The 15,925-nt window shown below is 43.1% G+C and overlaps 1 long non-coding RNA gene across 1 annotated transcript; it reads right to left on the minus strand.

The window, feature by feature from the left end:
• Nucleotides 1-13,886: 13,886 nt before the first annotated feature.
• Nucleotides 13,887-14,858, minus strand: LOC120837477. The gene is made up of 3 exons (XR_006078509.1): nucleotides 14,810-14,858; nucleotides 14,323-14,420; nucleotides 13,887-13,937 (listed from the first exon to the last, which is right to left on the minus strand). It is a non-coding gene; the product is annotated as an uncharacterized LOC120837477 (long non-coding RNA).
• Between the last annotated feature and the right edge of the window lie 1,067 nt (nucleotides 14,859-15,925).

The following is a 15,925-nucleotide window of genomic DNA, read 5'->3' on the forward strand; positions in this document are numbered from 1 at the left end:
CTAGTGTAACCTTGAAACGTACCGCATGAGATAATTCTTTTCGCTTGGAATGAACACTTTGTATTTTGTTTAAATTTTGGAATTGTCTACCCCCTACAATAATGCCTTAGTAAGGGCGGTGTAGTAAACGTATAAATAAAATATATAAAGGTATAAATAAAATAAGACTCGAAAAAGGCGATTGGGACACCTAGCATGTCACTGTTGCTCCAAAGATGTGGGTCTTGTTGAAAGGTAAAACTATCCCGAACAAAAATTGATTCTCGCGTCCTAGATTAAAGTCGTACTCCTCTTTATTGCCTGTCTGCGCGAAAGCACCAAGGTAATGGAAGACACTATATACGACAATTTGTTTCCTTTCTTTCCCTTTTCTGTGAGATTTCTTGTGGCAAGGTTTTCCTTACCACAAGAAATTGACAAGGCGAGAAAAACGAGCACCGTTTACTTCCTCAACTCGCAGTCAGAAAAAAAGGCAACGTGATCTGGAGGCACTTATATGCCACCAATATTTTTCACATAGCCACGCGTTCGGGTTGGCAAAGCACAGGACACGCGCTGAGTTCCACGCATTGTTAAGGTTCGGTTCTTCCTTTCATCGCAGCGACTGGGCACGAGCCACTACCCGAATGCATGTCGAGGCATTTATTGTCACGAGGCTAAATGGAATGCCTACGCAGTCTTCGTGTCCGCGGTATGAACAGCATTTAAGTATCGTCACAGCGGGATCACAAAGGTTGATGACCCACTCCTGGGGATCGCGTTGTTGGCACTGTCCCCACAGCTACGTCATCAAGTTTTGCGAAGGAGACACTGAAAGAAACGGTCCACTTTTATCCTTGGGATTCCGAAACGACGAAAATGCTTCTTGGTCAGTGGCGTTGTGTTCGAGTATTCTTGGGTCCTACTAGTGCCAGTAAGCTGGCGTTAGGCGAGAAATGTTCCTGCCCAATACCGTTGCACAGCCCCTTTCAAATAATCAATATTGAGCTCATGGGCGTACCAACCGGGGAGGGCAAGGGGGGCGCTCGCCCCCCCCCCCCCCCACAGTTCTCAGAGTGGGGGGGGGGGGGGGGGGGCAAGGCATGCGTTTTGTCCCCCCTGAAACAGCCGCCACTGGGCAGGGCAAACACTGGCCGGCGGCGCCCAAGGAATACCAAGGGCACCGCCGCCCGCCCCGCGGGGGCATACTTTTAACGCGCAGGCGATACAAACCCTAGCAACGGTGCTCACGCCGGATTGGCTGGTTCGTGGAGATAGGCGCTGCCGCCGTCAACATAGGCAGTGGCTACAATGCGAGTTTCCGAAGCGGTAGCGTAACTTAGTGGCAAGATTTCTATCCACGGTGTGGGCATCTTTTTTTTTTTTTTCCTCGAACATTTTGTTTTGTCGAGGCATTGGGCGATATTTACGACATTTCTTTTTTACGATTAACACTGAAAAAGACAAAACAAATGTTGTCGACGTAACATCGCTGAACTAAATCGTATGGGACTCTATTTATGGATGTGCATGGGGGATAGCGGGGCTTGGGTTGCCGGCTGCCAAGCGGCGTGTACGGGGGTAGAAGGAGGGGGGGGGGGGGGGGGGGGCTAAGTGGGTTAATAGTTTTGTAATCAGCAGCCGCACACTGTCGCCGCGAAGCGGCGTGAACGCAGGCGGGGGGAGGGGGGCGGGTTATATACACGCGCTGTCCCGATCCGAAATTTAAGTTCCCGCGCGTTGCCGAGCAGCCAATCCGGCTTGAGCGTCGTTGCTAGGGGGTCTATCACCTGCGCCGTAAAAGTTAGTGATGAACTGAATCTGTCGAAGTTCAGATTCGGCAAAGTTCCGCACATGCCAAAATTTAAAAAGAAAGTTCGTCGAAAATTCGGCAAAAAATCGGCAAATGTTTGCGCGCGCGCACGAACGCGACGGTTCCATGGATCGCGAATGGACGCCGCGCAGTCGCGCGGTTGCCATCGCACAATTTAGTACAACCAGCGGTTACGGCGAGGTGCGGAGTAGGCGACACGGTAACTGTGCGTTTGTGAGCTTTCGCGAGTGTGGTTCTCTTCAATATTTTCTCCCTCAAGAACAGAAGATTGACCTGTAATTTACGCAGTCCACTGCGCAAGTGACGAGCGGTGCATTCTGGATAACGTGATTTTCATTTGACGTTTCCATTGATGAAACGAGGTAGTTGAAACATTGACAACTGTGCAATTACGCTCAGTGTGCGCAGCCCACTGCCGTCAAACGGGGCAGAGTCATGAGAGCTTGCCAGAATGTATGGGATGCAGGTGGCATCCTCGTCATAATGTGATACATGTTTTCCCCCTTCTTTTCTTTCCTTTTTACGCACTTTCTATAGCGTGTATATACTGTACATTTATACAGGGTGTCACAAAAGAAAATTTACACGGTCTTATTTACCGCAAAAATAAACTAGGCATCGCCGAACGCTCATTCTCCGCCCAAATGTAGCGCTAGAGGTCACAACCAGATGCCAAAGTTTCAGCCCGATCCGATAACTTAATCAAAAGTTATAAGTGATTTTCTGAAAATTTCAATGGGAAAATGGCGGCCGACGGAGTTCTAAAACACATGGGGCTCTATGGCACCAGAAACCGAAAACGAGCAAAAATGGGCTCCATTTTCCCATTGAAATTTTCAGAAAATCACTTATAACTTTTGATTAAGTTATCGGATCGGGCTGAAACTTTGGCATCTGGTTGTGACCTCTAGCTCTACCTTTGGGCGGAGAATGAGCGTTCGGCGATGCCTAGTTTATTTTTGCGGTAGAAAAGACCGTGTAAATTTTCTTTTGTGACACCCTGTACATCGGTTTTGTTTTTTCACATGTGGTGGCGGGCTGGCCGGCGCTCTGCGTAAGGATTTTCACCTATCTGTCTAGCCCGGGCCGCACACCACATGGGCCCCTTCCAGTTTGTGCAAATAAAATTATTATTATTATTATTACTATTATTATCACGATGCTATTTTCGGCTCACAAGTAGTTTTTGCCAAAACAGAATAACATTGCTTTATAGTTCGCGTTATTTCGCGATTTTCATGTATCTGCATATCAACACAGAACTATCTATCATGCCCTCGACGTTGCATATCCGACATTCCTAACTCTCCCCATCTTCCTAAACAACCGTGTGTGTCCTAACACCAGAAACCGGAATTTTAAAGGTTAAAAACGGCACGTTGCGAATATGGAACGCACACTTTCATGCAAAGCTAACGTCAAGTGACTCAAATCGAAAACATGCATATTTACAAAACTGTTATCTCTTCTGGTGAAGGCTCAGCAACCGTTGCGTTCGTTTTTGCGCACGAAACGGCGACTCCCAGAGAAAGTAAGAACGCAGTGATTGCCTTTATTTTAGCAATGTAAACACACTTGCAGGCGTGCGCTGATGAAGTCTCAAAATCAGAACTCTTGTAGAGTGATTCGTGACTGCGCCGGCTATACTACCCAACCTCGTTGTCACGCCACTTTCTGGAAGCACACTAAAATTGCAAGTAAACACACAAAAGCGACACCGATACAATTATCTTGCAGAATATCACCTCATTTAGTAATAACTGTGTCAATAGGGTGTTGTATTTAAGTTAAGAAAAAACAAACTTTTTTCGTGAGAAAAAACTAAATGTCAACGTTAAGTCTGGAAAATGGCTAACGTAATACCTGTTGACAAAACTGGTGATCGCCAACTAATAAGTAATTACCGTCCCATCTCTCTCACGTAAGCTCATGGAGCATTTACTTTACTAAAATATAATAAACTTTCTTGACTCTCATAACCTTCTTTTTGAACATCAGCACGAATTTCGTAAATCTTACTCTTGCGAAACCCAGCGAACCGCCTTCCTTTCTGATATTTATTCAAGCTTCGATTCGAATATTCAGACCGACGCCATTTTCATTGACTTTTCCAAAGCATTCGACAAAGTACCACTCTAACTTTTTTTTTTTTTTAACAAAGCTTAACGATATTAATATTCATCCCTCTGTTGTTCAGCGAATTTCTGAATTTCTAATTAGCCGTAAGGAATATTCCTCCGTTAACAACGTAAAATCTCCCACCTCTACCGTAACGTCACGTGTCCCCCAGGGAACCGTACTTGGTCCCCTTCTGTTCCTAATCTATAGCAACGATCTTCACCTTAATATTGAGTCTTCTGTGCGCCTGTTCGCCGACGATTGTGTCATTTACCGACCCATTCTTTTATACCATGATCATCATGCTCTCCACAAGACCTTGAGTCTGTAATCCATTGGTGTGAAAAATGGCAGATGACGTTAAACTTCAATAAATGTAGATCCCTATCATTTTCCCGCAGTTCGCGTGCCATACCATTTTTGAATTTCCTCACTAACACTCAAGTAATAGCATGCTCATCATATAAATACCTGTGTGTTCATCTCACCTCTGAACTATCCATGGACTACCCACATAACTTCTGTTATTTCTGATACTAACTGTTCTCTCGGATATCTGCGCCGTAACCTAGCTCAAACTTGCTATACCCTCCGTAAAACGACTAGCATATACTACTCTTATCAGGTCGAAGTTAGAATGCGCCTCATCTACATGGTCCACCCGTGGCAGTCCTACCTTGCAAATAATCTAGAATCCGTCCAAAACAGAGCCCTTCGTTTTATTTATAACAACTACTCACCATATACCAGCATATCAGGATTACGCCAATCAGCTAACCTTCATTCACTTTCCCTTCGCCGCCGAGTATCACGCCTTTCTCTCCTCCATCGAATTTTTTATCACAATAGCCACCTCAAAGAATCACTGCTATCACCTCCCCATCGCATTTTCCCGCGTCTAGATAACCTATGTAAATTACGTCCAATTCGATCATCAACTGTTTCTCACCAGACTTGCACACTACCATTGGCCGTCGAGGATTGGAATTCACTACCTCATAACATCGTTTCTATTAGTGATACTACTAAATTTGTTGAAGCTATTACCCTCTCTTTATCTAACCTACCTGGCTAGCTCACAGTGTTATAATTGTGTTTACTGTTCTGTTTTTGTTCTATTGCCACCCCCTTGTATAATGCCCCACGGGCCCTCAAGGAAAATAAATGATGATGATGATGATGAACGTGTATTTTTTCCGAATCTTTAGAAAAGTTCGGCTCCGAAATCCCAAGATTCCGCAAAAGTTCGGCCCATCACTAGTAAAAATATACGACACGGGGGGGGGGGGGGGGGGGGGGGGGGGGTTTGCCCCCCCCCCCCCACTCAAAAACAAGTTGATACGCCACTGATTGAGCTCTTAATAATGAAACTCATTTGCAAATGTAATAAGTAAGTTCAAAATAATCGATATTGAGTGCTTGATGATAAAACTCGTTTCCGTATATAATGAGTAAATTAAAATGAATAGATACTGAGTTTATAATGGGCAAACTCAATTACATTATTAATGAGTGAACTCAAAAGAATATATATTGCATTCTTCACGAGCAAACTCAATTTCATTCTTAATGAGCAAATTCAGTAGAATCTATATTATGTTTCTTATGACGAAGTCAAAATGCATTCCTAATGAGTAAATTCAATAGGATCGATATAGAGTTTCTTATGATCAAACTCTATTGCATTCCTAATGAGTAAATTTATTAGAATCGATATTGAGTTTCTAATGATCAAGCTCAATTGCATTCCTAATGAGTAAAATCAATAGAATCGACATTGAGTTCCTTATGATCAGTCTGAATTGCATTCCTAATGAGTAAATTCAATGGAATTGATATTGAGTTTCTAATGATTAAACTCATTAGAGATTGAGTTTATATTGAGTTTCAATTGACTCTATATGAACACAATAGAAAGTCAATTGAAACTCATTGATCATTTTTCTAAAGGTTGCCATAGCTTATAGACATGGGAGAAGTCCCCCTTTCATACCATATTTGGGGATATACTTGGGGTTTTTGCAAACTTCTACCATATGTGTCTGCTACTGTCGTTTGCCTGGCGTATTGTGTGTTTCGATAGCATGGGCTCTCATTTAAATGTCCGAACGGTGCTTTCTTTTCTATGCTTTTGGAAGCAGTGGCTGTTTCTTGTAATAAGTATCAAAATAGTGGTTCTTTAGTTGTTTCTCCTGGGTTTTTTCACGGTTTGTCAAGAGCGGCCCAACGCCGCTCGCTCAAACGCCCAACGCAGTGCCGCGACGCGCGAAGCGGTTCGTGCCTTCGGACAGGCGTCGCCGTAATGGTCTTGCAAAGCGAGTCGGAGGCCAAGCGGCGCACTTCAGACTTCTCACAAGTAGCTTGTTGTCCACTCTCGCAGGGCAAACTCTACACAGGAGGCGGGTGGAGAGCAGGAAACCATGGCGAGCAGAGAGCTTCGTGGAAGGGGCTTATCCTGCTTTTCCTATAACGTGTGGTGGGCTATAATATAAAAAAGTAATTACAGTGCAGATAATTGATGCTTGAGGCAAATTTGTAGAAACCACAGGGGTGATTATCTATGAATTGTTGCACACCGCCAAATTTAGGGGGGAACCTGAATTGGTGCGTAGGTCGTCACGTCAATTTTTCCGCTAAATTTAGCGGGGAAACTCCCCGCTAAATTTTGCGTCGTCCTCTTGGACGATGTTAAATCCTTGTCGTCCTTGAGATCACCCTAGAGGTCTTCCTTGAGGTCGTCCTGGACGGCCTTCTTAACGACGTCCTTGAGGACGATGTCTACGTCGTCAACCTTTCGGACGACGGTGATCTCAAGGAAGGCCTCTACGACGACCTCTGGGACAACCTCAAGGACGAGCCCAGGACGACGCTCTAGGGGACGACCTCTAGGACGACGTCGAGGACGACGTCAAGGTCGTCTGGTCCTTCGAAGAGTGTGCGAATGTGAAGGAGTGCCCATTGCGCCGCGCGTATTCACCGCACATGCGTGGCGCAATGGTGTGCAAGCAAAGGGAGCTGAAATGGTCAACCACACCCACTTACTGCGCATTAGGAGGCCAGAATATACATAGCAGAAAACCTTAAGTAATAGCTTAGAAAGGCTATCGCATTAAAATGACTGCGTATATATTAGTAGAGTGAGTTAAAGGAGCTGTGGAACGATTTTAACGTTGAAAAAATTTGCAACTTCTACTTTTGACATTGTTTATCTTGTCACAAGGGAAAGAAAACACATCTCATTTCTTCGAAATTTTGCGATTCCGCTGTGTAATCGCGAGGCAAAAATTGGAATATTTCCCGACCTGCAGCTGCGAGCGGTGGCCTTGAGAAGCACGCGGCGTGATGTCAAAGGGGGACTAGTATGAAGATAGTAAGTTGTGCAAATACCTGCTCGATAAAAGGTAATTTTTCTATAAATGTTGTCGTTCCTACATAAATGCGTCAAAAACCTAATATCATCGACAACACTTTTATTACACGGAGTTTTAGTGGCGCCATCTATCCGAGGTCAACAAAACCGTCAGCTCTATCTGCTACCGCGAGCAGCCGCCAGAAGCCGGAAGGGGGCGGGGGCAGAGTCAGACGGAGATGGCCGGACCCGGATACGAGCGGGCTGGCACTTTCCTCCTTTCGCCATGTTGATCGCGCTGCGCAAGCACGGGGTCAAGCGGCAGCGCGCGGATGAGTTCTCGTTGCTCACTGACAAGCCATGAAGGTACACTGTAAAAAAATTTGCCCTCTTTTACGGAGAAATTCTCTGGCACCTATGCTGCCGGAAAGGTCATCCGTAATCCTAATAACGGAAAAATCCTTTTAAACGCATACACAATCCGCAAATTAAAGGACGTTCCGCAAAACAGATTACGGCAAGTGCTCTACTATCCGTAACGCTATTCAAGAGCTGTCCGTAAAACAACGGACTGGAATATGCATTCCGTAAAACCTATTACGGAAATCGCTCTAGTATCCGTAAAAGTGTTTAAAAGTTGTCCGTAAAAGGGCACTCAGAGTAGGCTTTCCGTAAATTATATGACGGAAAGCACTTTTGAGTATCCGTAATCCTATGCAGAGCGTAAGTTTGTCTGCTTCTTGCACAGGGGTTGCAGTGATGTCAGAAGGCCGAGCTCTTATTGACCGATTGAACAAAAAAAAATAGTGGGTAGACCTCATGGTGTCTAGCATTGTGGTCTACCCACTATATCTTCCGCTCAAAGCCAATGAGAGCTCGTCACCTTTCTGACGTCACCGTAATGTCTACGCAAGAAACAGACGACTTGCTCTCCACATAGGGCGGTGTCAATTGAAAGGTGGGCTGCAAAACGAGCTGGATGAATCAATGCCTTCATTTAGCAAACTGAACTTATTATCAACGGTTTTCTTTTTGTGACACAGATTCCCATGAAAACTTTTAAGGTGCAACTCCAGTCTGTGAAAAATAGAACTATATTATTAAAATTTTTGACAATGGGCACCGATGTATACAACTGAATCGTGTTGAGTGCTCTTGTCGAGAAGTGCCGCCACCTGTTGTGGAAAGCAGGCAATACAGCTGAGCAATGCATCTGCAGCAAGTTTCCTCAATGTCAGTTGTGTTTTCTTCTGCAAGTTCTGGCATTCAGATCAACATGCAGAATTATAGAAGGCAGTGGGATTACAAAACATTAACTGCAGTCTGATCGGCCACTGCGATCATTGCAATTTCAAACAGCGATATAAAGCACCTTCTCGACAACACCAAACGTCACTCTGTCATCTGCGTCGGCACTCATGCTTGAAAATATAGAGAATGCTGTTTTCACATTCCACAGAGACGGAGCTGTGCCTTGACATGTCACAATTGTGTTCACTGCTAAGATAGACCTTTGGTAAGAATATGAGCTCAATGCTTGTAGGAGCAAATTTCTCCAGTTCGTTTTACAGCCAGTCCCTTAGTGATACTGCTCTATACATAGAGTAATGTTCATTATGACGCTGAGACCAACAGGTTTTCTATAAAAAAAAAAGGTTACAGAATTTTGAATTGGAAAAGGATCTCTTTGAAAGAATATTGAGTATTCTTTCCTATGCTGCTTGCAACAATCATGCAATGTCACCTGAATAATTGATCAGAAAATAAGAAAAGTACCTTCGAACACTTTATTTCGGTCCTTGAGAAGCCAAAGTGGAGCCCCGTGGTGTTTTGCCTTTGTTTTCAGATGTGGCATGTAACGTGATGTGCTAAAGAAGAGAAAACAAAGAAAAAATAATTAAATATCTGTATCAAATCAACATGTGCATATTGAGCTTTGTGCATAAGACACAGCCCCCCTCAGCGCATTTAATTATTAGTCATGCATCTTATACAAAAGTCAAATGGACATAGCCCCTAATTATTCATCCTGTGATCCGATATCTAAAACCTATGTTTGACTTGAGGGTCTTGTTCTCCTGTTCCTTAGTCAAAACCGATACACTTCATTCAAGCTTAGATTCGTTCGAAACTGTGAAAAAATGCAATGCCGGAATTACAATAGTGATTTGCTTTATAATGTGAAACATTTCTTGAGAACTGATGAACCAACCGGAAAACTCGATCCAGTTTGAGTAATGCTTTATTTCTAAGGTTCATGAGATGTTGCAGAAGAGTCTATGTAAAACTGGCTAAGCTCATATCCTAGAGTTTTCTAAGTTTGGGCAGCCACTTAAAATCTCCTATTAGAACGAAGGGCTACTTGCACTCTTTCGCGTCGTCGAATCAGGTGGTCAGCCTCGAGTGCTTAGAGAGCACGAGCATTAAAAACTTTATTTTCTCTTTAGATATCCCTGAAAGTTTTCACAGAACTGAGGGGGTGAGAGAGTGCATTTGTACTAAAACTGCTATCAGAAACTGGGGACTAAGCAGTAGCTTCCTCCCCAGTACCCAATCCAGGGGTGGAACTCATGAAATGTACTTGGGAGTAGCCACGGGAGCAGCTGAAACAGCTGTTTTGGAGCAGGTTGGGAGCAGCTAAAACTATGCTGTGGAGCAGGCTAGGAGCAGCTCAGATCAGTTTTCATTGCACTTCAGCTTGTGTCTTAGACAAGCACGGGAGCAATATCAATCGTGCTTAGCAGCACAGATGAACATGAGTGGTTAGGGACCTAGGTAGATGGGATAACAGCATAATAGATGCGAAAACTTGAAACTTTGTGAGCCTTACCGCTCATTCACACTGGAAGCGGATCCGCGTTCGCAAAGCGGCTGCGAACGCGGTTGTATAAAGATCCAGTACAATTGCATGCGCACTTGATGTCATCGAGTGCATGTGCAAATGTACTGGATCTTTATACAACCGCGTTCGCAACCGCTTTGCGAACGCGGATCCGCTTCCAGTGTGAATGAGCGGTGAATGAGAATCAAAAAGCAAGTACCCTATGTTTCTGAAGATAGTATCCTTGACATTTTATGAATGGATTTCAGTTGCTCAAAATGCAAACCAGCACTGCTTATCGCACAACCCACACGTGCTCGACACAGTAATTATATGTGCGAACCACGTGACGTGCATAAGCAACGGACGTGGAGTTGCATGGAGGAATAGGGCAACAAATTTTGACTTTAACCTATTGTGCAACTCGATATCGAAGCAGCAGACTACGATTAACGAAGTTATCGTATTTGAAGCGATAAGCAGGAGCAAGGTTAATGTATGCCGAGCAGATTTACCACTCGCGTAAGAGCTGCTGGCCGGCAAGGTTTCGGATCGGACAGTGTTTCAGTTCTATCAAATCACAATTTATCTTGCGGGAATGCAGTTCCAACTTCTAACAATGAAGTACTAAAAGGAATATTTTGCTCATTTGTTTTCAACTGGCTGACGTCCGGATCCCGGGCCGCAGAGCCTCAGGCAATCTGATGCTTAACGGCTCGACGTCAGCTCAGCCGACTTGCTTAACCGCTTATGGTTAAAGAATAACAATCCAGTCGCAGGAGGTGGTGTAGAGCTTAGAATCCCGAGTTTTTTTCGCGCGCTTCCTACTCGGGATACACAGGGAGAATAAACAGAACAAAGGATTACAAGGCCGGTCAGGCTAAACGCGCTCATTGTGGCCAATCAAGTCAATAAAACCGAAACCAAGACAAAATAAAAAAGCTTTTGGCGCACGTTTTGCCATTTGGCGCATAATGGCACGAGGTATTAACTGCGGCGCAGGATGGCGCAGACACATGCGTCTGGCGCAAAATGGCGCAGCTGTTCCACCCCTGCCAATCTCACAATTTGGGAGCTCCATCCTATCCACGTTTGAGCACACCTGTGCACACGCTTTTGAGTCGAGCGAGTTAAAAATTAACAGAGTATTTTTATATGGCATACATGTCTGTTTGCAAGCTCCACACTTTGTGCACCTGATTACCCCCCAAATGTGATCTAGCCATTTTTTTACCCAAGTGCCTACCACTCAAGGAGCTCACTTGGCCACTTCGTCAGCGCATTCTGACTGCGCATTTTTTTTTTGTTGCCCGTTGAAAGGGAGATTCTTCTTTATAATTTTCTCTAAGAGATTGTTCTGATGTGTGCGAACGATACAGTTTGGTGTACCTGCATGCCATATAGGTACTCCAATTCACAAGTTGGTTTTGGAGCTGGCAAAGGCATAGGGTCAGATGCACGATTTTAAAAAGTGTTCTCTCTGCATGAGTGCTCATACAAACCAAGCTGTCCTCAAGTGCCTGTGCCGTTGCCTGTGCTAGAGTCAAATCGGTCACATGAACCATCCAACACACCAACTGACCAATAAAAAGTGATAAAAGGTTCACCCACAAATGCTGTCGCATTTAAATTGAAAACAGGACAAGCTGAAACAAGCAACCCATTAAAAAAAAAGTACCATGAAACTTTCATTACATCAGTTATTTTATATCTACTAGAAATAAATAAAAGAGAAGCCAACCGCTTAAAATTAATTTACAGAGACTATAATCGGGTCTGCACAGATAAAGAGGAAAAAGCCAATCTTGTGGAAGGCCTTAATAATTAATGTGGCCTTTGATCTAGTGAAGCTGTACATTTTAGGATAAAATAAATGTTAGACGCAGATTTTTCTTCATAAATTGTAGACAAATAGACATCCGACTGCGACTGTGGAGGGGAGGGGGACAGAGGCAGCAGCTGCAGCTTTCTTCTCCTAGCACCTCAACCAAGTCGCATTAATTTGGATTGTGGGGACCTGTACCTGCATGTCATGGCACAGAAATCTGGCGAGCACTGTGGATTTCCAAGCCAAAACATGCAGGCCACAAGACATTTTTCAAGGAATTGGGTGGCTAGCAGGACTAGTTGGCAGCGAAGCCACTGCCACCCACCGTGGGAAAAACCCTGGTTAGATGTGACCAATATTGTCCAAACAGTTTTCAGAAGGGTGCTGTCAGTCACATCAGGTTTGCTTTTATCTCAGACATGCTAGATTTTAAAAACTGAAATATTTACTTGCCAGCAAAAAACATGTGCAGCCAACTCCACAAACTGACTTTTTCAAAGTTCTCAATCGTCAAAAACTGCTCCACGTTGTACAGTTTCAAATGTAGTTCCTGAAAAAAAAAGACAAACACGAATGACAATCTATACAAATGAGAGTTGCTTAAATTGTAGCTGGCTATAAGCATGAAAGGTAATCTCGCAGTGCAATGGCCACAGGAGACTGCCAGAAATCAGCGGACCTGTGCTCTAAGAAATTCCTACAAACAAGACTAAAGAACCATGCAGTTCCCTTTAGTTAAAGGTTACATTATAATGTGTTAGAATATACAAGAAAGCAGATTTAGAATCTTCTTGCAGCAAGACCTTGTATGCATCCACATAAACTAAGCAAAAAATATGCATTTAGAGGGCCCTTGCAATATTTGTCACCTTGGTCAAGATACTTTATATACAAAAACTACCTAATTAAGCTAGTTAAGAAAAAGGTAACCTATAACAGTTATTCTTAAGAGGTAATTCCATTATTTTACCTGACTTTTTTATTAAAGAAATAAACAAGGAAAAGTAGGAACCGTCTATGCTCAGGTTTATTGCACAAAGTGCCTGTATCCGTGTTATTACATCTTATGTTAAAGCAGCGGTTGCTTTTGTAAATTTTCATCCAAAATCTTTACTTTACTGAAGGCAAGCGCATCTATTTCCATCGCTGAACAAGCTTTCAACTGGCACACTCGGTGGAATGGCTTGCACACACAAGGATTTGTTCCTGGTTAAGACCTTAATGATACACAAAGCCATTGCCGCTGAGGTTATCTTTCTCCACCACTGCGCCTCACAGTACGCACAACTTTTGGAGGGAGTTGAAAAAGAAAATTCTCCTCGTTTATCTGTAGTCAGTGTTTTCTCTGTAATCATAATCCAAAATGCGTTATCTTTTTGGTCGTTGTCTATCCATGACAATCTAGATATAAGGTATGCATCAGATTATGCTCCTCAATGTAACTGTAATTAGAAAGATTAGAAAATTAACTACAAAAGAACATTGCTACTTTCTTTTTATCCAGAAAAGAATAATGTGATACAGAAGTTACTTCCAACAAACTTAGCGAGAAGTTACAGAAGTTACTTCCCACAAACAAGAAAACAATTGTTACATTAATATGTTACTTGCAACGTGTCACTACTTAATACTACCTGCGAATCAAACGTGGCAAATCATTGGCTACAAAAAGCCAGCAGCAGGTGACCTAGTAGGCTTGAATTTAGCTATAGTAACTAGATTCAAATGAATTTAGCATATTAGGTTTGAATCTAGCTATAGTGCATAGTAACACCAGTTGGGGCCAAAACAATGTTACATGTGATGGACACTACTACATAACTTGTCGGAAAAGTGACACGAGCTAGATCAGCGTTGTCTCCCTCTCAGAGTCCTGTTCGATCTGTAATAACTCAGACCTTTTACTTACCATGAAAATACACCAGCGAAGTTGACTCCGTAACTAGAGTTGTTCAAATGGTTAAATCATCAAACGTTGCTCGACATTTCGAGATGCTAACCGTATCTTCTGAAAAACAAGACATACACAAGACTGTCAGAATACCAGTTTAAGCACGCGAGAGTAGCTTAAATCGCAGTTGGTACTGGACATGCAAAGTAACCCTGCAGTGCAAGTATGGGGAGGCTGCCAGAGATCAGCCAACTTGTGCCCTGAAAAACCTCTACAAAACAAGAATGAACCATGCTTTTCCATTGCGAAGTTAACTCATAACCTGCTAAAATATGCATTAGAAAAAGGCTGGATACATGCTCCAACTGGGGCTTTAGTGGCACCATGTTAGATGTGGCTGATATTGCTACAACAGTTGTTGAAAAAGTGACATCAGCTACATCAGCGTTGCCTCCCTCTCAGGGACATGCTCAATATGTAAGAAATCAGACTTGTGACTTACCATAAAAAACACAAGCGAGGTTGACTCTGTAACTCGACTTGTTGAAATGGTTAAATCACCAAACATTTATCGACGTTTCGAGCTGCTACCTATTTTTTCTGAAAAACAAGACACACAAGACTGTCAGAATGCTAGTTTAGGCAAGTAAGAGTAGCTTAAATCACAGCTGGCACTAGACATGCAAAGTAACACTGCAGTGCAAGCATGGCTGCAGGAGGCTGCCAGAGATCAGCCAACTTGTGCCCTGAAAAACCCTCTACAAAGCAAAAATGAACCATGTAGTTCCATTTTGAAGTTAACTCATAACCTGCTAAAATATGGAATAGAAAAAAGCTTGATACATACTCAAACTGGGGTTTTAGTGGCACCATGTTAGAAGCGGCTGATATTGCTACAACAGTTGTCGAAAAAGTGACATCAGCTACATCAGCGTTGCCTCCCTCCCAGGGACATGCTCAATCTGTAAAAGCTCAGATTTGTGACTTACTATAGAAAAACAAAAGCGAAGTTGACTCCGTAATTCAACTTGTTCAAATGGTTAAATCATCAAACATTGCTCGATGTCTTGAGGTGCAAACCGTATTTTCTGAAAAACAAGACACAAGATTGTTCGACTATCAATTCAATCAAGTTAGAGCAGCTTAAATAGCAGTTGGCACTGGACATGATAAGTAGTCAAGCAGTACAAGCATAGCTGCAGGTGGCTGCCAAACCGGCCGACTTGTGCTTTGAAAAAACTGTATAAAACAAAAAGAAAAACCACGCAGCTTCACTTACTTCGAAGCTTAAAAGTTACTATTTAATAATAATACATTTAAATATTGAACGAATAATTATTTTGTGCGAGAGCAAGGGGCAAAAAAGTTGCAAGGAGATAAGCTGCAAAATGGCAGGATGCTGGTTGCTGTAATTAAACAGATGCAGACTCCTGATAACACAGGATATGAATACCATATCATGTCAGCCACATCTGCCTTGACATTGTAGCACTCGCACTGCATGCATGCACCACCGGTTCACAGCAGCGTATCGCAGCAAATCATGCATTTGCTCTGGGGGCTCAAGAATTTTATAAATCAAACATCTTTGTTTACAATTATAGGATGACTTCCAGTTTTAAATGAACGAGTGGAAATAGTAAGTTTTATTTGCATAGTTTCCAGACTTCTGTGTGGGCTTTTGCGAGTCGTTTCAGTTGCTTGTTTAAGATGGTGTGTCCTGGAGCATTCTCAGATTGAAAATTGGTACAGCTGCAGAACCGTCATATTCAATGAAAGTATAAACAAAATATGACATCATTCGCTTCGATATTTGGAAGTTTTGAATATTCCCAAAGCCCTTCCTTACACTTCTTAAAAGGTTGGCGTCAGCCACATTAGAGTTATCTCCCTCTCAGAGACACGCTAGACGTGCAGGAATTCAAATTTGCACTTACCATAAAAAAACATACAGATTCAAGGGATTTCTGTGGAGACTCATTTGAAGCCCTTCAGCAGCGCTAAAATCTTGCGATGGGCCATCGTTCTCTTCACTGCTCCCATTTTCTTCAACCCCTTCTCCAGGTTGATTTGGAAGATTAGTCTAAGAGGATATATTGCATCAT

Source organism: Ixodes scapularis, unplaced genomic scaffold (assembly GCF_016920785.2).
Source record: "Ixodes scapularis isolate PalLabHiFi unplaced genomic scaffold, ASM1692078v2 PGA_scaffold0__279_contigs__length_252992795, whole genome shotgun sequence".
Lineage (NCBI taxonomy): Eukaryota > Metazoa > Arthropoda > Arachnida > Ixodida > Ixodidae > Ixodes > Ixodes scapularis.